This window comes from Gossypium raimondii, chromosome 9, assembly GCF_025698545.1.
Source record: "Gossypium raimondii isolate GPD5lz chromosome 9, ASM2569854v1, whole genome shotgun sequence".
Taxonomy (NCBI): Eukaryota; Viridiplantae; Streptophyta; class Magnoliopsida; order Malvales; family Malvaceae; genus Gossypium; species Gossypium raimondii.
Window position 1 is genome coordinate 5,619,510 of NC_068573.1, and position 24,804 is coordinate 5,644,313.

The window sequence follows — 24,804 nt, forward strand, 5'->3', positions numbered from 1 at the left end:
CGATGAGTGTTTGGAATAATTACTTGTGAACATGACTCAATGATTTATTTGAGAATTTAGTAGAAGCCTAAAACCCTACTTTAAATTTTGAGTGTAAGCTTTCGCATACCTATGCTATCTTGTGAACAATGTGCTTATGTTTTTGTGAATATGTGAATTAAGATGAGATGCTATAACATGTGATATGTGGTTATGTTAACCATTGTGAAAGTGCAAATGTGTACATGTTATGTATATGTTAAATGTTTGTGACAATGTTTTGCTAAAGATGCAAAAATGCAGTGATAGTGCACTGATAATCGGTAAGTGATATGTGTTTGATTTAAGATATTTTAGCCTTGTGATATTGAAATCGTTGGATATAGTTAGCATGCCATAGGAGCGTGAGTACTCACATATATGTATAGTGATTTTGGGAGTTGATGCCCTGGGACATGTTGGAGGGATAAAGGGATGTGAGCTAAGCTCCATTCATTCAACGGGATATGTGAGGGGAAATAAGGAGAGGGTTAGCTTTATGCTTCACTTTTGGGACATGTTTGACTCTATGAGTCTGTGGTTGGTGTGCAGGAGATCTGTGTATTCGATGAGTGATGATAAAGCTCACTTTTATGTTTCACAGATCAAGTGCCAAATTATCTTAAAGTGTATGTATGTGTAATGTGATGTATGCCTAAATGAGTATGTGGTTGCTATGCAATTTATCGTAAGTTATGAATATATATGTTTATATGACATGTGACCATTATGCAATTTATCTATAAATATGTTTTTGAGTATTATGATATATGCTAGAATGTTAGGTGATTACACGTGTAATAGGATATATGCTTAAAAGTGAATATGTTCACCATGTAAAAGAACTAGAAAATAATGCACGAGTAAGAATATTATGACACTAAAGTTGGAACTATTAAGATTGTACAATATAGTTGTTTCGTTAATGTTTGATGAACTGTTTGCATGGTAGTTGTTCTAGGCATTCACTAAGTTTGTTAAGCTCACCCACTCCCTTCTTTAACTATTGCAGATTAGTTGTGTACTGGCATGAGCGGTGTGGTTCTAAGAGGTGATCCAAGCAAGACTTTTCCATCATTTTGTAGGTGTTTTATATTTATTTACATTTTGGGGCAAAAAAGGCAATGTGGTAGACTTTTTTATAGCCATGTTAACTTCTAGACATTTTGCTGGTTTTTGGTTCAATTTATAAGGATTACATGTTATTGTTATGTTTGAGTTCATGAACATGAGGATGGATTGATGTTACTTTCTCGAACACGATTTTTTGATATTGAACTGTTAATTAGGCCATTGAATGATTATTTGTCGAAGTAATTGGTGCATGATGTTTAGGCACTAAATTGGAATGGATTAACTACTTATGTATGCTACATTTTTTAGGTATGGAGCAGAGGTATCGATTATCGAGTTTTAAAATCGATACCTCTGTGTTTTGAAACGTGCAAGAAGTCAAAATAGAGATTTGGTATCGATACCTTTGCTGGAGTATCGATACTTAGGGTTAAAGTATTTATATTTTAGAACAAGTACCGATAATTTTCGAGACTTTGGGTTTTTAATTGAGAAATATAATGAAAGTTTGGTATCGTTGTTCCAGGTGGTATCGATACCACCTAAAAAAATATTAATACCCTAGTGTCAGTATTGGTACCTACGTGACAGTTTTGATGTTTTGTTCAATGGACCTTATGCATGTTTAATTTTTATAAGACTACTTGATGTATGGTTAACATGTAACATTGATAACTAACAAGTACGTTTGACTTAAAACCTATACGAATACTAAAATCTATAAGCAAACAAGTCACACTGATCGAGAGTCCTAGAATCGACTAAATTGTAGCTCTGATACCAAGAAATGTAAAACCCTATACCTGGTCTAAACTGTAATATACATATTTAATAACTCCATAAATATTTAATAAAAATATTTACGGGCTCGATTTACATAAACGAGGTCTCGATACCTAATTTTCCAAAACCATTTAACTTTAGGGATAAACCATTTAAACTTAACTATTCATTCAATAAGCAAAAATTATCATACCAAAATTCAATCTAATAATATATTTGATTCGTAAATATTAAATAATAACATTTATTTAATATTTATGAACTCACTCATCGAATTTGTGGTCTCAAAACCACTATTTTCGGTACCACTTAAAAACGAGAAATTACACAAATGGCTAGCCATCTATATCCAATTCGTTCTTATTTGTTTAGTATGGCCTTTCCTTGTCATTTTAACAATAAAACATTTTAAGAATTTTCATGCATATTCACATTTAACCTCATGTTCTAAAGTGATTTAGAGTGGGTTTATTTCCATTCCACAATTCATAAGGTGTCTTACAAGCAGACTTAGTTGAAACATTATTTAGAATATAACAAGCCATTTTTATCACATACCCCAAAAGGAAGTAAGGAGTTATGAATAGCTTAACATTGAACGAATCATGTCAAGCAATGTTCAGTTCCTTCTCTCAACTACACCATTCTATTGTGGAGTGCCTGACACTGTCAATTGGGCTAAAATCTCATTCTCTATGATGTATCCTAAGAACTCGTCGAACAAGTATTCCCCACCTCGGTCAGATCGATGATTATTTACTGATAAACTTTATTACTTTTCCACTTCTGCACGAAACTCTCAAAATTTATCAAAGGTTTCACTTTTGTGGTGCATTAGATACACATATCTATATCGAGAATAGTCGTTCATGAAAGTCATGTAATAATCCTAACCTCCTTGGGCACTAATGCTCACAGGACCACAAACATTAGTGTGCACAAGTTCTAAAGGTTGGTTGGCCCTTGTACCTTTTGAATTAAAAGACCGCTTATTCATTTTCCCTTCCAAGCAAGATTCCAATTGTGGAAGACTAACCTCCTTAAGCATACTTAAGGGACCATCTTTCACGAGTCTAGTGATTCTTTCTTGGTTAATATGACCAAGTATTAAGTGCCATAGGTAGCCCTCATTAGAGTGAGAATTTTTAAGCTTCTTATTCACCATTTCAGTCTGAAGCATCGAGTAGTTATTTGGTTTGGTAAAGTAGATATTGTTTCCCATCCATCCATTATAGATTAAAAAATGGTTTCTGTGAATAACAATCCCTTTATTGAATGTCAAGGAATAATCGTCATAAAATAAACATGCTAAAAATATTAAATTTCTCTTAAAAAAATGTACATAGAATATGTCATTTAAAACAACCTTCCAGAAATGATCAAAATGTAAAATAACTTCTCCCACTACTTCGGTTGAAACATAGCTTCATCTCCGGTTTGCAACGAGAGGCTTCTGTAACGCAGATTTCTCGTTTCGCTGAACCCCTGTAAAGAAATACACATATGGTTAGTGGCTTTAGAATAAATAACTTAATTATCAATCAGTTCTTCCACTAAGCAGGCTTCAACCATAAAGAGTTTCATACCTTTTCCCTTTTCAGCTAGGTAATCCAAATACTCCTTACAGTTTGATCTAGTGCCCTTTCCTGTTGCAGAAGAAACATTTGATCTTTTTAGGATCTTTTGACTTCTTAGTTGTTTTCCTATCTACACGAGGTGGAATCAGAGACTTAGTTGGTTTCTTCTTTCCCTTAGTTTTCTGCTTCCCCTTATAGGACGAAGGACCCACATCTAAGGTTGTAACACCCCATATTAGGTCCAGACAGTGAACCTGAGCTACAGGATGCTATAATAGTAAATAGAGACAATCATATATATTTTTGAGTCTAATGGTGAACATGCATTTCACACAAATTTGAGTCTCAAATGAGGTTACAAAAACTCTTAAATTGTCTTGGAACAAAATCGAGACCATTTAAACATAATCATTTAAACATACAAACCAAAATGCCCGAATTGACACCAACAAAGCAATAAACTCAAATCAATTACAAATCATGTCTTAACCATTTCACATCACAAAGTCAACAATGCCAAACATAAACACTTACTAGTTTATAAACATAACATTATTCAAAACTTGACATTACTTAACACAAACCAAATTCTTTAGCCATTTCGTGCCACAATCTAATTCATACGCATAATACCATTCAAAATACCAAACTTGGCATTAACCATACATCATATAACAAGTTACCATAACGAATCTTAATGAAAATATAACCATGATAACACATTCAACGTTTGTACAAGTTTTAGAGACGATAGGTGTGTGCTTCTTGCTGATCTGACTGACATGTTTCAGATGCCCAAAATCTATAGAAAATTAGTAACACAAGTAATTATTTAAAATACTTAGTAAGCTCATACAAGATAAATATTTATTTACCTCAATCACTTAACACATACATAATTCATTATTTGAAATAATTATCCCTATAAAGGCACAATGCAATATTATTAAACACATAAGATTTTAAGCTTAAACTATACATACAATCTCATTAGTTCATACTTCCATCATAATCCAACTTGTATAAACTATTCATACTATGAACCTTCTTTTGCCAACATCCAATTGCATATCATTACATTTCTATCTTATAATTCTACCTGATGAAACTTCGTAAAAGAACACCATACACAGGTGAAAGAAATAGTGTCTGGTTACCTGTTTGGGTTAAACCTACATGAATAAAAATTAATAGTGCCTAGTTACCCGTTAGGGCTAAACCTACACGAATAATGAATAGTAGTACCTAATTACCCATTAGGGTTAAACCTACATGATTAATGAACAATAGTGTTTGGTTACCCATTAAGGTTAAAACTACACGACAAATAGCTTGGTCAAGGCTTATAGTACATGTATTCTTGAGTCCACAACACATGCTGGAGCTCAGAACCTTCGGGCATTAACCTGTAACTTCGTGTATGAGACTTTTACTAAGTTCATCGGGATTTAACCTCAACTTATACCACAGTTCATAGTCCCCAACATATCACTATTTCATATTTAAATATAACACAACATCAAGAGGAATTTAGTTATACTGTATGAACTTACCTGAAAAAATCGTAGCGGTTTACCTAACAGGGACTAATCAACAATTTTTCAGTTTTCGTGTACGTCCTCCAATTGTTGTTGTAATTCTTGATCTAACTCATAACTTGACTTAATTAACTATTCCAATTATCATTTAATATCATATAGAAGTCATATAGCAGCTCAATTTCATCTATACAACAATTCTCCAAGTTTTTCATTTATCTGAATTTAGTCCCTAAAATTAAAAATATTATAAATTTCAAATATGAGATTTAATTTCGAAATAGATCTCAATTCCATCACTCTATAGTCTATTAGAACCTATATTTATAGAATTTTTATGCTAATTTTGAGTTATTACATTTTAGTCCCTAAGTTTGAAACTTGCAACTTTTACTGTACAAACTAATCCATTAACATATCTAAGCTTCAAAACTAACAAAATAACCAAAAAAACTTCAAGAATACATCAATGGCATCTTTAAAAATCTTTAACAGTTTTGAAAACGGAGATACAAGTTAATTGGACCTAATTGTAACGATATCAAAAATATAAAAATTACAAGAAACAAACTTGAAATCACTTACCAATTGAGGGATTTAAGCTTGAACTTGAACAAGGGTTTTCTCCCTTCTTACATTCGGCCGTTGAGAAGAAAAAAATGAAAAGAATGTTTTATTTTCTTTTAATTTTAACTTATATACATGACTAACTTATTGTTTAATTATAATTAGTTTAATTAATCGTTAATTTATTAACATTAACCTTAATTAACACTTTTTGAGGATGATAGTTTGCTATCATCACCGTTGGTCATTTACCAATGATCTAATTACTCATTTGGTCCTCCAATTAATTAAGATTTCATAGTAATTAACTTTTACCACTTTTACAATTTAATCATTGTACCTTAATTAGTCACTAATTCGAAAAAATTACCTATCCACAATTTAATTCACCTATATAATCACTCTATAAATATTTAATAAAAACATTTGCAATCTTGGTTTCTAAAAATGAGGTTTCGGTACCTCATTTTTTGACACCACTGACTTTTGGTACGCACCACTTGTACCTTGACTAATTGACCAATTAATAAAATCTATAAAATCATGATTCACTAATATATGATATTTAACTCATAAACATTAATTAAATGGATCAATGGACTATCTTGTCGGAATTGTGGTCTCGGAGCCACTATTTTCGACAACATTGAAAAATGGGTTGTTACAACTCTCCATCCCTTAGGAAATTTCATCCTCGAAATTTTTTCTTGCGAATAGATTCAAGTATTGTGATCTCATAGTTTTTTTCGGTTTCCCACGTAGCTTCTCCAGTATCATATTGGTGCAATAGTTTTTCTATTTCCAACGCTAAAATTTTAATTGGTTCTTCTGAATATAACAAGTTAGGTTTTATTTCTATCTCGTTGGGAGTAATCACGTAAGAGGAATCTAATCTATACCATCGCAGCATCGAAACATGGAAAACATTATGAATCTTTTCGAACTCTGGAAGTAACGGTAGTTTGTAAGCGAAAGGACTAATTCTCTCGATAATTTTATATGACCAGAATAATCTTGGACTAAGCTTTCCTTTTCTGTAGAACCATAGTACCTTCTTCAACGTGAAGAATTTTAAAAATACTCTATTATCAATCTAGAACTCAATATCTTTTCTTTTTAAATCATCATACATTTCTAAAAATTAGAGACACCTTTCAAACAATTACAGATAATACGAACTTTATCTTTAGTTCTATAGATTAATCAATCTCGACCAGCTTCTTTTCACTCAATTCTCACCATTATAATAGAGTTCTGCATTTACATCCGTAAAAAGTTTCCAACGATGCCATATTAGTATTGGATCGATAGTTATTATTATAAGCAAATTTCGTCAATGATAAATGTTTCTCTGAATTGCCTTTAAACTCGAAAATACAACATCCAAGTATATCTTCTAGAATCTGAATAATTCGTTCCGATTGGCCTTTTATATGATAAAAGAAAGTAATACCGAAATCTAATCAAGTAATTAAGTCTCAAATCATGATCAAAATAATGAACAGCGACATGCCGTGCAATCTAACAATCTCAAAATCATATAATTCAACTAGCTTATCAAGTGAATAATCTGTTCCATTTTCACTCGGGAACCAAATATCTTGATACAAACTTCGATATTTCTCATTTCATTCCCGATCACTAGTAACTTTGTTTCAAGTTATTATAAATTTTGTTATCACTCGGATGTATCAAATAAATATGTTGCTATGGGCTTCTCATAGACTATCTCTTTTAACTTCAAAATCGTTTGATACACATATCCTATTTTTAAAGTATAAATTATCATCACTTCCAACACTACAATCATTAACCTGGCCTTTCTGAATCTGTTTTTATTTAACTTTCAACTTTAGATCATCTCTTTGTATCTTACAAATTCTTTGACGAAATAGGGGTTTAACTCTCAGTTCTGCAATAATAGAACCATTCGACTCAAAGTCGACTGAGTGTTCAATGTTCTTAATGCGTATAAAGCTTTTCAGCTCAAGGCGTCGGCTACAATAGTAGCTTTACCTGACTGATAGCTAATCAATAAATCATAATATGAAAACTACTCTAGACATATGCACTATTTCAGATTTAATTCTGGAACTTCTATTAATATAACTTTCAATTATTTGAAACTTTGTTGGTATTTATTCAACCGGACAAAACTGGCATTTTTTCACAGCAACTTCGTCAATGATAGAGATACTATAAAAAAGCCTGAACAAATCATCTACTATATACAGTAAATCCCAAAGAACTATGCACTTCTGTAATATTTCTCAAAGATTTCCTAGTTCACAATTATTAGGAGTTCATTTGAAATAACTTAGATATCTTCAGCTATTATTAAGAGGTTTTGAAAACTTACTTATCAAAATCAGAATTCACATTTACTTATCTTCACATAGAATTGTTTATTTAGTAAGATTTGAAACACTATTTCCGATGCTGATCTTGTTGAATTTCATTCTTCACATAAATTTAATACCATTGATAACATAACAACAATTCAGTTCAAATACAACTAGCAAATGCTGACCATTAAATCTATAAAGTGACTAAGTGATCGATAATCCAAACGATGTTATCATAATATCACAGTGTTTAAATCAACTATGGAAAGAAATTTTCAGTACGCCTGACTCATAACTCGGAGCTAACAACAATATGATCAAAGGTCAATTAAGTATGTTGCACACGATCTACCACACGGTTGTGTGTCTCACAGGGGTAGGTGACACTGCGATGTGCTCTGTTTGTTCAGGTTGGTTTTTGTTTCACAGAACCACAGTTAGTTACATTGGAACACCGGAAACTCGACCTAGACGTTATGATCGGATCTTGGAGGTTACATCGACCACTCGAAAATACCTGAAAGCTTTCCTTATTAAAAAGTGTTTGAATTTGTAGAAATAATAATAGATTTGTAAAACTTAATTTACTTTATCTCCAAAGAAAACTTTACTTTTGTCAAGTGAGTAACGTCTAAAACCTTTGTTATTATCTTTTGAAAGTCTCCACTGCTCATGTCAAATTTGTAGCAGAAAAATCCTTAACTTGTTTAATTATGGAAACTAAACATTTTTTTGAATTAACAAAATCATGCAGGATATTTAAACTAATTAACTAAGAACTCAACAAAACCCAAAAACAAAAGAAAAAGTCCAGAAATTAGTCCAACAGTCCAAAAGTACAAAAAATTTAATTAATATTTATTTAAACCATTTTATGCGAGGAAAACCCAATTCGACCTCCTGAAACATTGACAATCCCTAATCCTGCAGATTACTTGAGGTGATAAAGTAAATGGGTGAGCTATGAAGCTCAGTGTGTAACTTAACTCGAGCATAAGTACATGTAATGTAAAAAGTATATCAAAATATCATAGAGAATTTTATAACGTTCAATTGAGAGAAATTGAGAATACATTATTATGTCAATGCAGATTTTTCAGGACTTTTCTACCCAACTTCACTACACAGCAAAAAGAGTTTCACAAAACTCGTCCATTTAAAACACACCAACAAATAATTGTAGAAAATGCCACTAGAGTCGCAGATAGTCTGCCAGAACAAATATGGGTGGTCTAGCCACCAGAATCGTAGTTAAGTTGCCAGAACAGATATGTGGTTAAACCACTAGATAGTGCAGATCATTAAACTGCTAGATCTTCCTCTTTACCATATCATCCCATCCCCTCATAATGTGACATGACATGAAAATAAAAAATCAGAACCATAAGCATGTTGAACATGCAATCTTATATTTAATAGAAATTAGTTGGCATGGGATTTCATGCTTTACTACACATATGAGTTCAAATTTCAATAATAACAAATCAAGTTAGCCATAATGTCACATGCCATGAGAAGTAGGACAAGACACATATTGTCCATAATGTTATATGCCATGATGTCACATACCATGGGCTCGTGTGGCCCACATGGCCAACCACAAGCCTGTGTGGCTCACACTGCTCGACACATAGTCGTGTGGCATCAACTGGAAGATTCAATTTTTACACTTTTTTTGAGTTTTCGGGTTGGAATCACATACCAGGTTACTTTTGAGTGTCGGAAGAACAATATCACACCAAAGTATGCACATACGACATCCACAACTAAACAATTAGCATTCATTCACACAACTTGCTCCCTAGAGCACTCGACCATTAACAAAAACATTTGACCCATTGCAAGTTAAATTATCGCCAACCAGCCCCTAACTTGGCATTTTGAAACTTACGCTTGAAGAGAAACTTGCCGAAATCCTCAACTCGTTGGGAGAGTATGCACCTCACAAACCTCACCTAACAAAATCATAATCAATCAGAACACTATTCAACTAAAATTAATCCAATAGACCTCCTAGAGAAATCGAAAACAATCTTCTTAGAACAAAACCAACGAATTACACTTACTTGAAGATTATAATAGGAAGAAACACAATCTGAATGGTGGCAAGACAGAAAATAGGGCGACACTAGAGTGAACAATAGAGTGCAATTTCCAATTTAATAGAAACAAGTAAAAATAAATGAAAAGAAATGATAAAAGAAGTAGAAAGAAAAAGTAATTTGGAAGAAAGAGTTACAGTAAAAGAAATACATATAAAAAAATGGAGAATGTGGGGGAAGAGAGTGTGATGGTCACTTGAAAGATTGTAGGAGATATTCCTTAATTTAAAAAAAACACTATTATCTTAACTAACAAGATTTAACCACTAATTCTATCTAACTAATCAAAATTTGAATTTAACCCAATTACCATCAACATAGGCGGCACAAACAAGGAGTAGGAAAAATAATTCCCACTTGAAAGAATTTAAGAGCTATTCCTCAATTAAAAAAAACACTATTATCTCAACTAACAAGATTTCACCACTAATCTTATCTAACAAATTAGAATTTGAATTTAACCCAATTACCAACAACATGGGCGACACAAACAGGGAGTAGGAAAAATAATTCCCACTTCAGCACAACAGATTTCAAACTTGGGACCTTAGGGAAAGCTAAAGCTTTACCATTGAACCAGCAAGCTCATTCTTGTCTACAATTAAACAAAAATTATAGTTAAGCTAATTGTGACTAACCAGATATAGGGACAAAAATAACAAAAATTCAAGGAAAATGAATCGAACATAGGACCTTAAGCACACAGCCAAACCACTTAACCACTAGGCTAAATTAATCACTTGACACAAATCATCAAATTCAAAATTTTAATAAATTTGGGGTGTTAGAACTCTCCCCCCATTAAAGAAATTTTATCCTCGAAATTTACTTGGTTCAAACAGATGAGGGTATTGTTGATGTACTAAATCTTGTAGTTCCTAATTGGCTTCTTCAACACCATGATTCTGCCACAGAACCTTGACCAAAGGGATATTCTTCCTTCTCAAGACTTTTATCTCGTGATCCAAAATTTGTACTAGCTTCTCTTCAAAAGTCAAATTCGGTCTCGCCTCAATCTCTTCAACTGGAATTATATGAGATGGGTTAGACCGATATCATTTCAACATAGAGACATGGAAGACATCATGGGTACATTCTATCTCCAGAGGTAAATCTAACTGATAGACAACCAGCCCTACCCGCATTAAAATCCTTTAAGGCCCAATGAACCTAAGGCTTAACTCGCTCTTACGTCCAAACTTGAGAATCCTGTTTCACAGAGATACCTTGAGAAAAACCCGATCCCCCACAGCAAACTCAATATCATTCCTCTTGAGATCCACATAGGATTTCTGTCTATCTGATGCCACCTTTAATCGATCCTAAATCAGCCTCATCTTATCCTTAGTGTCGATAACCAGATCCAAACCCATAATTTTCCTTCCATCCAACTCAGTCCAACACAATGGTGTAGAAACTCTTCCCAACTACCACGAAAATCAATAACACAACTCCTTAGCAATCATTTAGAACTTGAATTACCCTATTTGACTGTCCATGAGTCTGTGGATGGAATGCTATATTAAAATCGAATTGAGTATCCAAAGCCTCATGTAATTTCTTCCAAAATCGTAATGTAAAAGAAAGGTCTCGATTTGAAATAATTGGTACAGGAACCCCATGAAGTAATATGATTTGGGAGATATACAATTTAGCTAACTGATGTAAAGAGTAATCAATCTAAATCGAAAGAAAATGGGTAAACTTGGTCAATCGATCCACAATGACCTAGATAAAGTCCTTCTTAGTGACTGCCAAAGGTAACCCACTAACGAAATCCATAGTTACTCGTTCCCACTTCCACTGTGGAATCTTAACGAGTTGTAACAAACCAAAATAAAGTTACTGCTCAGCCTTAACCTGCTGACATGTCAAACATCGAGATACAAAATCACTCACCTCATGCTCCAAATCGAGCCACCAATACAACTCTCAATGATCACAATACATCTTATTCCCACTGGGATGCATAACATAAGGGCTACTATGCACTTGCCGCAATATAGATTATCTTAGTTTACTATCATTTGGTACACAAACTCGACCTCAAGAGCACATAATACGCTCTGAATTAACACCAAAATTAGAAGTCTTACCCTTCCCAATCTGCTCAACCACACTAACCAAAGACTCATTTAAAAGCTGCTTATCTTTAATCTCATCTAACCAAGATGGCTTAACCCACAACTTTACCAATAGGCCCCCATCCTCATTGGCTTTAACTGAGCAAACATGACCATTAACTCAGTCATCGACCACCAGCTAAAAGCATTATCCACCACATTGGCTTTACCAGGATGATACACTCAGTAAAGAACTTCAGATCAGTACAGTGTTTTTTGACAATTAGAGTGCCATTTTCCTTATGAAGGATCAAATTTTTCATGAGAGAACAAAGCACATCGATGTTCAGTATCATTTTGTGCGTGATATTATTACTCATGGTGATATTGTTGTGAGAAAAGTTAGTACTCATGATAATCCTACAGATATGATGACTAAGTCAGTTCTTATAACCAAGTTTGAGTAGTACTTGGACTTGGTTAGTGTTCATTGTTGAAGATTACCCCTTAAGGGGATTTGTAGGAGAGGTGGAGAACTTGTTCGTTCAGAGTTTCTGGTGTCATTTTTTGCACACTCTCTAATAGTACATGGACTAAAGTGATCCTGACTTTGTTGTATAAGGACCTCTTGTGTTATTTTTCCTTACTAATAATCTCTACTAACTAAAAGAAGTAAAAATAGGAACCTGAAAAATAATGAACGACTAAAGCTGAAATTGGGCACTGTCGACACACACGACAGTGCGCGAGGTCGTGTGGTAGGTCGTGTACGACACACGGCTGTGTGAATGACCATGTGCTAGACCGTGTGTGACATATGGTCTGGGCTATTTTGGGTCGTATGGACCACACAAGTGTGTGTGAGCGATATGCTAGGCTGTGTGGGTATATGGGATGGGCTATTTGGGCCGTGTGGGGCACACAGACGTGTGGGCCCAAAATTTAGATTTTATCCTTAGGGTCGTACATGTTGTCTCGATCAACTGTTAGCCTTCCGTGGGGTCGGTATGTGGTTAAATATACTATAAAACATGGAATTTGGTCATCTGTTGGTATAAATTCTAATATTTGCAAGTGTATCTGAGCTGTAATATGATAATATAAGTTGCGATTAATATTATATACATATATGATTTGTATCTGAAATGTTATACATGATTTCTGCTCTCATTATATCTAATTCTGGGGTGGGATATATTATGTGAAGGAAGTGTTTCTGTGAGGGGCAATATCTTACCCAGTATATTGACAGCATAGCTACAAATAAGTAGTGCGTAGGGTTGGATGGGTATTTAATACCTTATATACTGTTTAGGGATGGTCGGAGATGGTATGTAGTGGATGGGGGTAGGATTGTAAATTTTCATATGATTTTGATTATTTATAAGATATATGTTTGTATCTGCCCTGCTATGTAATAAATCTGAAACTAAATCTATAATTCTGTTTTCTTTAAAGTTATACATTAAGTTATGAAAAATCACTTACTGTTTGTTTGTTACTTCCAAGTAACCCTCAGACTTAGGCAGGTCGGTGCGACGGGGCTCGGTTATAACCATATTTTCATAAATTTAATTAATTTAAATTTGGGTTGAGAGTTTTGTAAATTTTGTACTGTCTGGACATTTTTGGTGGTTTGGATTTTGGACTTTAATTTTGTTTTTCATAAAATACCACTTAAACATTTAATCAACAAGGTTCATTTTTCTGCAAAACAATGGGTTTTGAATCAACAAACTGTGTTTTCCAAAATTTAACATTTTAAGAATGTTCGCTGAAAGGTTATATGTTTTTGGAAAAAGTAAACAAACAACGTTTTCACTAAAATAGTTAACTAAGATATGTTTCCAAATAAACTGGCTTTTGAGTAATAAGAATTTACGACATTTTTGTTCTAAACATACAAATTATAGAGTTTTAGACAATCTACGGTGACACCTCTAGATTTGGCCATAACGTCTAGGCTGTGAAATTATAGAGTTTTAGACAATCAGAGTCAAGTTGCAAAACTTGGGCTGTGAAATTTTGGGTTCAAAATTGTTTTCGAGAAAAACCGTTTGTTCGAGTATAGTTTATTTCTGCATGAATCTAAAAAAGAGTTTTTTAAATACTGAGTCTTCGGCGCTGACCTTGTAAGTATTTCTAACTTAGAAATACTTTAGTTTAGAAAACTCTGAAACGATTAGAATCATATTAAGATAGCTAGAGACTGAAACATTTTTGAGATTTTTGAAATTTCTTCTGATAATTAATTGAAGCATAAAATATCTGTTAATAAATACTAGAACTGATACATAAAACTTCATAGTGTAGATAATCTATAAAAACGATAAGCACTCGTAGATCACGTGGATGCGGTACTCGTGGACGCAACAGGCGCCGTAGAGGGGTTCTAATTGAGTCATTCTCGATGGTTAGTATGCCCAATCTGGATACCAGTAAGGCATCGGCTACACCTATTGCCGAGACCGGGTCTCAAAGTCGCTCAACTGGGGATGACACATTGTCCCAAGCCATGCTTAGAGTATTGGACAGGGCCGTTGGGCCCCATTTTAGTTCTAGGAGCCATTGGTTAGTAACTGAACAACACTGGTCCAATGGCGTAGAGTTGTTTAAGGGTATCATTGGAGTCCTTTCAACTGTGGCTGAGTATTGGTTGGAGGCCACAGAGAGAATTATGAATGACATCGACTGCACCCTTGAGCAAAAAATGAAGGGTGTAGTATCTCTACTTTGTAATGAGGCATATCAGTAGTGGTTAACAATTGAGGAGGGTACTTATCCAGATCGGGTTACTTGGGATCAGTTTAAGAGTGCCTTTTAGAATAAATATGTGGGGGCGAGTTATGTGGATGCTCGTAGATGCAAGTTTTTGAACCTTACCCAGGGGGACAGGACTGTAATGCCCCGAAATTTGGGTCTAGAAGTATTGGGCTTGAGCAAGGGAACGATTAGGAAATTGTGTACAAATTATTTGTTTGCTTTAGTGGTTAAGTGATTTAGGAAGAGTTGGGAGTGTTGGAGAAGTCCTGGGTTCAAACTTGGGCTTTAGCAAAATTTTTGATTTTTGCCCTTAAGTGAATCTTAGCCTTAGCTTGAAGGCTTTATAAATATTTTTGGTGAAATCATGACACAAAAGAGTTTGCGTTCTAGTGGTTGTGGCGTCATTAAGGTTGCAAGGGAGCCTGGGTTCAAGTCTTGGCTCTTGCAATTTATTTTGGTTTTCTTTTAAAGGAACCTCGACTTTGGCCTTTAAACCTTTTTATTAATTGAAGATAAAATGTGGCACAAGGAGCCTAATGGCCAAGTGGTAAGTGGCGTGTTATCCTTTTTTATGGGCTTGAATTTGAGTCACATTATGCAGAAAGGAGTATTTATTTTGCTTCTTCTTTTACCATGTGAGAAGCAGAAGTTGATTGAAATACTGCTGAGTAGAAGAGAGTTTGAATTGGTCTTTGGAGAGGTTGGTGGAGAGAATTTATGAGAGAAAAGGGGGATTTGGGTAAGGGTTCAGTTAGTTTTGTTGTGGAGGAATTATAGGAGGAAATCAAGGCTATGTGAGGGGAAAGGAAGAGTTGTGGACTTTAGGCACTCTTGAATTCAGTTACTTTTTATCTTCTTTGCTGAATTCGTGTTTTTCCCTTCTTCTCAAACGGTTTCCCCTTGGAAAATTGCTCTTGTTCTTTGTCTCTCTCAATCGAATCTTAGTAGTTCATCTCCCTTTGTTCTCGCTTCCCTCTCCTACATTTGGTTAGTCCTGGTTTAAGGGATTCTCTGCTCCTACATTCCCTACTCTCTCCATTCTTATTTTTTATTCTGCAAGTAATCTCTGTTAATCGATAAGTCTCTCGGTTCCTTTCAGTTCTCTATTTTACTGTTTAAGCCAAAAGGTGCGATCCCTTACTACCGATTCTTCTCTTTTCTCCTATGTGTATGTTCTTTTGGGTTCTAGAACTTCTGATGGGTGAAGAGGGTGCTAGTAGTAAAGTGATAGCAAAGGTACCAGCTGAGTTTGAGCGTGTAGCCTCTACTCCCAAGTTTAAGCGGCGTAAGGTGTCAGCTTTTTGGGATTTTCCGCCAGGATGTGGAAGGGTGGCTGCACCAGTCTCTGGAACTAGTGACAACCATAGCCGATTGATCTAGTCAAAGGAAAGGTAATCTGTTGGACAAGTATTTTCGGTAGAGGCTATTTTTGATAAGGGGTTGGTTTGGGATTGTATGTTTAGGAATCCTAATCTTTGGAAGACTAACAATATGACTTAATGGAAAATAGGCTTTGGAGCGCATGGATGATTCTTACATTTCGTAATTAGGTGTGTAACTGTACACCGTAAAATATTACTGTCGTATAGCCGAAAGTGTGTGTAATCACACTGTCTTTTCTGTGAATCGGCAAAAGCTGAAAAGCCAAAAAGCTAGAAAAATGGCGATTGAGGCCACATGGGCATGCGAACGCTCGTATGGTGAACCGAGCCCACGAATATGGGTGTTAGACTGTTGAGGCCACCACGATCGTTCTCGTGCACTTGGGCCGTTACGGGCCTCGTTAGGCTAAAATGGGTCGTGTGGGCCCAATAGGCTCATGTGCCCCACACAGGCAAAATTCACGTTAAGTGACAAATACTGGATTGGCTATGTAGTTCGCATGGCTGTGAGTGAATTTGGGCTAAAAGGGCCACACGGAAGCATGTGGGCCCACTTAGGCCGAATATGAGCCTTAGGCTCATTTACACTGTTATAACCATTTAGGTTATCTGGGTCATTCGAGGCTACTGTAAACCTTTAGAAATGTTATAAATGACTGTAATACCCTTGTAGGGTAAAATGATCGAAATACCCCTATAGGGAAAAATGACCGTCATACCCTCATAAGGTAAAATGACCGTAATACCCCTGTAGGGTAAAATGACCGAAAACCCTTATAGGGTAAAATGATTGTAATACCCTCGAAGGGTAAAATTTATCGAATTACCCTCGAAGGGTAAAATGACCGAAATACCCTCGTAGGATAAAATGACTGTTATAGCCCTAGGAGGTGAAATGACCGTTATGGCCTTATGTTATGTTCAACTGATTTGCTCTATGATATGTATGACATTCTGCATTCACTTATGTTATTATGGCATGTCATCCTGCATGGGGTTGGGGTAATATTGACGGAGGAAGTGTATGGCATGTTGTCGTTTTGTTCAAGGCTTACTGCCTTTCTGCTTATGGCTTTTAGTCGTTCTGTTACATGGCAGCTCTGCTGCAATATTGGTTAGTGCCGCAACCGGTGGTACATAAGGACTATAGGATAGGTGGGTCCATTTAATCCCCACAAGAGTGTAAGGTTAGACAGGAGATAGAGTGTAGGGTTGGTATGAGTTTTTATGTATTGCATATACTGATTCTAATATCGAGATGGGCTTAGGCCCAGATATATGTGATATGTGCCATTGATATTGGCTTAGGCCCAACTGAGGCTGATGGGGGCTAAGGCCCAATTGCCACCGTTACTGTATTGGGCTATGGCCCAAACACTGTACTGTTACTATTAAAGGGCTCAGGCCTAAACTAATTTTGTTTCTGTACACTGGTTGTTTCATTAATAAGGGCATTACACATTGAGTTTTCATAAACTCACCCCGTTTTTGACCTTTCAAGTAATCCTTGGTATTAGACGGTTCGGAGCTGCGAGGGACTCGTTGGGGGCCACACAACTTCTCAAGTTTTATTCTGTTCTGCTCATTTACTAAAGCACTTTGATTTTGATTCAGGTTGTAATAAGGCCTCTAAAATTTCTAGATTTTAACTTTGGGATTTTATAGATTGTGATTCTTATCTCCTAGAAGTAGAACTCAATTTTCCAAGCAATAACTGTTTTTTAACACTACGTTTTCCGCACCTCAATTTTTAAATATCACGTTTTCGTAAATCATTTGCTTTAAATTAAGCTTTTGCAATAATAAGGTTTTGAACGTAATAACTTTTTAATAAACCTCGATTGAAAATAAACAAATGCAACTGAGGTTTTATACAAGTTTTAAATGGCAAGAATTATCTGAAATTTCAAGAAGGGTTTTAATGAAAACATGGTTTTCGAAAAACACTTCAATGTGACACGCCAGATTCAAGCCTAACTTCTAGGTCGGGTTTGGGGTGTTACAGGATCGTGGCCGAGTGTGAGGCTAAATTTCTGAGACTGAGTTGTTATGCCCCGTGGGATGGTGACAACTGAGTATGAGAAGTGTATTCGCTTCAAGGAAGGATTAACGGATAATCTGAGGGTTTTGATAGCTCCATAGAGGGAGCGAGAATTTTCCATCTTGGTAGATAAGGCAAATATCGCTAAGGAGGTTAAGCGCATTAGCAAGAAAATAGGGAGCATAAAAGGACTAAGAATAGGAGGGATTCGAAACCCTCTAGTTCTGCTCAGAGGCCTAAGAAACAGGCTAGATCTGATGAGCCTTCGAGGATTGGGGATCCAGTTGCTCCTACTATGGCTCAATCGTGCAGAGACTGTAGTAAACGCATCCAAGCGAATGTTGGAAGAGGTTGAGAGCATGTCTGCGATGTGGGTCGATGGAGCACCATATCAAGGATTGCTCAAAGTGTTCTAATTAGATGCAAGCTCCAGCTCTGGGATTTGTTCACCCTCAACGGGCAGTTCAGCAACCGCCTAGGGGCTGTGGTCCGGCCAGGGGTGGTAATGGGGTGAGCAGAGGTCAGAGAGCACCAGGTAGAGATGCTAATCAGACTGATGCGAGACAACTTGCGTTGGTCTATGCTGCTAGACATCGTAAGGACACAGATGCCGCTGATGTTATTGTTGGTACATTCTTTATTCATACTGCCCCTTATTTTGCATTAATAGATATAGGGTCAAACAGTTCATGTTAATAGACTGTATAAGAATGTACCATTGGAGATACAAGGGGTGGTGTTTCCTGCTAATTTGATGGAGCTACCATTTAGGGCATTCGATCTGATTCTTGGAATTGAGAGGTTGTTGGAGCATCAAGTTAGTTTGGATTGTTCTGCTAAGAGGATAGTTTTGAGATCAGAGAATGATGTGGAAGTGGTTATGATCAGCAAGCGTCAGGATTACTTATCCAATGTGATCTTCGCTCTTATGGCTAAAAACCTGGTTCTTAAAGGGTATGAAGCGTATTTGGCTTTTGTGAGTGATTCAAATTTTGTGGGTTCATCTTTGGGGACATTTGAACAATTAAAGAGTTTTCAAATATCTTTCTTAAGGAGTTACTGGGTTTGCCTCCAAATCGAGAGTTTGAGTTTAGTAATGGGCTTCTATCGGGTACAGCTCCGGTGTCCATCACTCCCTACTAGATGGCACCGAATGAGCTTGTAGAGTTAAAGGCTCAGCTTCAAGAATTCCTCGATCGAGGGTTTATCCATTGCAGCGTGTCTCCGTGAGGGGCACCAATTTTGTTCGTGAAGAAAAAAAGATGGTACTTTTAGGATGTGTATTGATTGTCGTCAGTTGAATAAGTTAATGATAAAGAATAACTACCAACTTCCAAGGATCGACAATTTGTTTGATCAATTTCATGGGGCTTCCACATTTTCCAAGATAGAACTTCATTCCGGGTACCATCAATTTAAGGTTAAGGAAAGCAATGTTCATCACATTTTATAGGCACTCTGATCACATTCTAAAAGTTCAAGAAAAGTTTAAAGGTATTACATTTTAGATAAAGAAATGATGTAATTTATGCACAGAGAGGGGCTTGAAAGTCTCTAATGGTTACATAGACTATGGAATAAGCTGCAACAGAGATGGGTGTGGAAGCATTGACAAGCTTTGGCTCTATTGCTGGAATGTCGAATGTTTTTGTTGGAACCATTTGAATGTCATTCAGCAACACAATTTGACCTTGTATATTTCCAGCTAGCGCAGCCAAATGATACTCTTCTCTATTCTGGTAACCTCTAAATTCATAATTAGGCTTTACAACATCCGTGGTTCTCAAATTACGACTCTGATGTTCGTAATTTGAAAGGGTGACATTGAACGAGCTATCTTTCGACAAGTTGATAAAAATGATAGAAATCCCAGGCTACAAGAGAAAAAATCATGTAGATAATATTTAATAAAACTAAATAATTCAAAAAACGAAATGTTCGGTCTATCAAAGTTGGCTTACCTTTTTCTTCGCACAGTGAGCATATACACGCAAATTTTGGTTAGACTCTTAAGTTACGGAAAGTACAGTACTTCCCATAAGTCGGTGCCGTAGAAGTACACTAAAAACGAGGCAAATTAATAAGATGAATTATACTGGTTGCTATAGGGAAAAAAGCAAGGATAAGGCTCACACTATATGTGTGAAGATATGGGCCCGTAGTAATCTGGATTGGGAATAGATGTTGTTGTATTAAGTAAAGCATAATTTCCACCGATGAGAGTTTGCCTGCAGAAGACCTTGTGATTGTAGGTTGAAGCCATTCCCAATTGATCAAAATACCTGTTAAGGGAGAAAAGTTTAACCGCGTGTTTTATTAAACATGCAAAAAGAAAAAGGTAGAGGTAGAAGAAAGGGAGATAAAAATATTACCAAAATCCATTAGCAAAGGTTTGAGACACATCTTTGGCACCGCCGTGAAGAGCTCTGCCAGATTTAAAAACCCAAGCTCGAGACTGCGGTTTAAACTTGTTGACAATATCCAAAACCCCTTTATAGGTTTGGGCAACTTGATTTAAGTAGGATGGATCTTGAATCTTGGTAATCATGTTTGGATCATCACCTGCATATGCATCCATCGGATTAAGAAACTAGCCCTACTAGTAATAAGTAAGCATCTAAAAGCTCTTCGATAAACATTGAATTGTGAGATATTTGGATACCAGGTCCGAGATTATAGATATGGTGTGTAACTCCATCAACAACTTCCTGTCTTGAAACTTCTAGGAAGGAATTAAACCATTTTTCATCATAATAGCCACTAGGACCTAGAACCTTTGGTTGAGTTTTGGGATCTAGGTGTAATTCTTTCACTAGATTCTTAAGTACTACTATGTCTTTTCCATATTGTTCAGCCTCAATGCTTGCACCCATCCCGGCTCTGGAGAGTTGATGTCCTGAAATAATAAATTGATTAAAATACAATTTGAAAAATACAATGAAAAATAATCTCATGCAGAGCTTCGATAAAACAAATTTAGTTACCAAATTCATAAGAATCAACTTTGTATCCCTTGGAAATAGTATACTTCATGAAATCCCTTGCATTTTGTGATTGCTAATCGCCAACCCAAAGACCCTTTTTGATTTGTAATCGGTTTCTTCTGAGAAGAGCATTCAACCTGAATGTAACCGTTACTCTTCAAAATGTCAAATTAATAAAGTCAATGTCTTTTCTAAGGAAAAAAATAGATATTTAATACTTTTTCAGAATAAATAGAAATACCCACCCAGTTTGATTGAAAAATTTATTCAGCTCGTCCCATCTTTCCATGGGAAGGCACCCCTGAGAGAATCCAAATAAACTATCTTCTTTTTCGTGAAATTAGGGCAATTCTTAACTCCTCCTACTTCGAACACCACTTGATCTTGCAACGACCCACCAACTTTGATCCTTAAAGGATTGAATGATGAAAGTAATTTTAGAAATTAGTCTGAAATTGTTCTTACCAGCTTTGAACCAAGTTTAGTCCAACCCGTTCACACAACCACTCTTATGAGGTGGCTTTTAACAATATTCGAATAGCAGTATTTGCAATTTCTTTTTTGATTCTTAGGGTATGAACTACCGTCGATGACTTAAAAATAGAGACATGTAATATTATCTGCGCAGAACTCACCTTTATTGCATTTATTAGGCCCTTCTTTTTCAAATCCTACGGAAAACATAAAATAAAAGAAAAGTCAAAATTTATGTAAAATAAATTGTTCATACACACACAAAATAAAAAATTCTTACCAGATTTAAAAGTCCAGCCTTTCCCCTAGGACATTGATTGTAGTTGCATTTTTCAGTAGGCTTCCAATCCATGTAGCGCATACAAAGTTATCATCTGTTTCAGCAATGGATGTTGCTCCTTGAATCACAATGTTCACATTTTGGGTCAACAAAAGGGATATCTGGGAAACAAGGATTGCTAGGCTAAATACGCATTTCAAATCCATACTCACGGTATCTAAATATTAGGAAAGAGCTGGAAGAATTGAAAGTAATGCAATTGTAATCATGCATGTGTTTAAATATATATGCATGTATTAGAAGATTGTTACAATTAGATATGAATTTAAAACTGGTTAGGAAATTTAATCGTGGTAAAAGCATCATTAGCATTTTGTTTAAAAGTTACAGTTTTGCAGCTGCAACTTATTACTTTTCAACTACGGTTGATATAACGGTTCCGACTCGTTAGTTAGCATGAAAATTTCATTTCAAAACCACTTTTGGGCCATCTACAATTTAAATTCCAAATTAAAGGCTCGTATTGTTGTTTTAACTTCTATGTCTTGTTGTCCAAGTTGTTAATGTGGGTCTTGTTACAAGGAAAATTGTAATTTCAATAATATTTTAACAAGTAAATATTGCAAGTTAAAGAAGTTTGCAGAAATTATATTATTCTTATAATTAATCCTATCATTAATCTTGAAATATTAGAAATTATGTGTCAATGCTAGTAGCTTTTCAGAAAAAGTCTCCCACATTAGTTTCTCCGAAAATTTTCTCCAGAGGACCTATCTACTTTCACTCCAAAATTGTAAATCTCTTTCATGAATTTCATAAACTCTATCTTGTGTTAAAATATTTGTGTACATAAAAGAATTTTTGGAGTTATTTTAATTTACTAGATAATTGAAAATAACATATATTTTAAATCAATTATATCGTATATGGAAGATGGATCTTGAACCCAAGCTCTTGACTGCTATTTAAATTTGTTGACATTATTCAAAACACCTTTATGGGTTTGGGCAACTTGATTTAAGTAAGATGGATCTTGAATCTTGGTAATCATGTTTGGATTATCACCTGCATATACATCCATCTGATTAAGAAACTGGCCCTACTAGTAATAAGTAAGCATCTAAAAGCTCTTCGATAAACACTGAATTGTGAGATATTTGGATACCAAGTCCGATATTATAGATATGGTGGGTAACTCCATCAACAATTTCCTATCCTGAAACTTCAAGGAAGGAATTAAACCATTTCTCATCATAATAGACACTAGGACGTAGAACCTTTGGTTGAGTTTTAGGATCTGGGTGTAATTCTTTCACTAAATTCTTAAGTACTACTATTTCTTTTCCATATTGTTCAGCCTCAATGCTTGCACCCTGGAAACACCAAAATTTACATATTTTTACATACTCTTTTTAACTTAAAATCATACAGTTTCGATAAAATTCTTGTCGAAAAAATAATTAATTTTTACAAAATAATTAAAGTGCACTTAAAATATGAACATGTTAAATTTTAGTTAATTTTATAATTAATTTTGATGAATTTTGGTTATTTTCGACAGATTTGACCACCTCAAGCCATGTAACAATCGAATTTGGAAAATTAAGTCCCAAGACTCACACAGCCTAGGACACGCCCATGTGTCCAGGCCGTGTGACCTACACGGTCATATCTTAAAATTGTGTAACTCACTATCGATTACTCCAGCATGCACACAGCCTGGGACACGCCCGTGTGTCCATGCTGTGTGTGCTATATGGCCGTGTCGCTAAGCCATTTGACTCATTATTGAATACTTATCGTGCACATGGCCTGGGACACACTTTTGTGCCCGACCGTGTGGTTCAAAAACATTTTTAACACACATACTATTCAATTTAGTCCAAAATTCATACTTTTGAAAATTTACATTTTTGCCCCTGATATTTTAACTTCTTTACAATTTAGTCCTTAAGCTCGTAAATTAACATGTATGCAAATTTGTCCACATTTCATGCTAGATGAAATACCTAGGGACTTATACAACCTCATAAAAATCAACAATTCATAATTTTACCATGACATTTTACTACTTTTACTAATAAGTCCCTAAATGATAATTTCATCAAAAATCACTTTACAAAAGTTGTTTCTTTAATAACAAGGATTCATAAACTTTCATCAAAATTCATAAATCATGCAAGAACATTCATGGAAAAACCCTAAACCTTTAACAGTTTTGCAAATTAGTCCCTAGGCTAGGTAGATTAAGCTACAATGGCTTAAAAAAATAAAACTCATTAAAAACGAACTCAAAATTCACTTACATGCAATGGAATAGCTTAACCAAAATTCTCTTCTTCTCTAATGGTGAAATTTCGCTAACACAAAGAAAATGGGAGGAAGATGATAGCTATTAGGTTTTGTTTTATTTAATTTAACATTATTTACTCATTATTACTATAAAACCAATTCATCACATTCCACTATCATCATAAATGGTCTAATTACCATCTAAGTCCTCTTACATTAAAGTTCCATAGCCATTCAACACTTTTAGCTACTAGAATACATTTTTGCACCTTTTATAATTTAGTTCTTTTCATGAAATTAAGCGTGCAAACATCAAAATTTCTTAACTAAATTTTTACACGACACTACTAATATACTGTGTACATTAAAATAATAATAAAATAAATATTTTCATGTCAGATTTGTGGTCCCAAAACCACTGTTCTAATTTCACTAAAAAAGGCATGTTATAAATCTACCCACATTTTGAACACTCCCTGCACTAGCTATCGACGTAGTCTGAGGTCGCAGACTACTCAACC

The 24,804-nt window shown here is 35.1% G+C and overlaps 1 pseudogene; it reads right to left on the reverse strand.

The window, feature by feature from the left end:
- Positions 1 to 19,779: 19,779 nt before the first annotated feature.
- LOC128032532 (heparanase-like protein 2) lies at positions 19,780 to 22,197 on the reverse strand (annotated as a pseudogene).
- Positions 22,198 to 24,804: the final 2,607 nt, after the last annotated feature.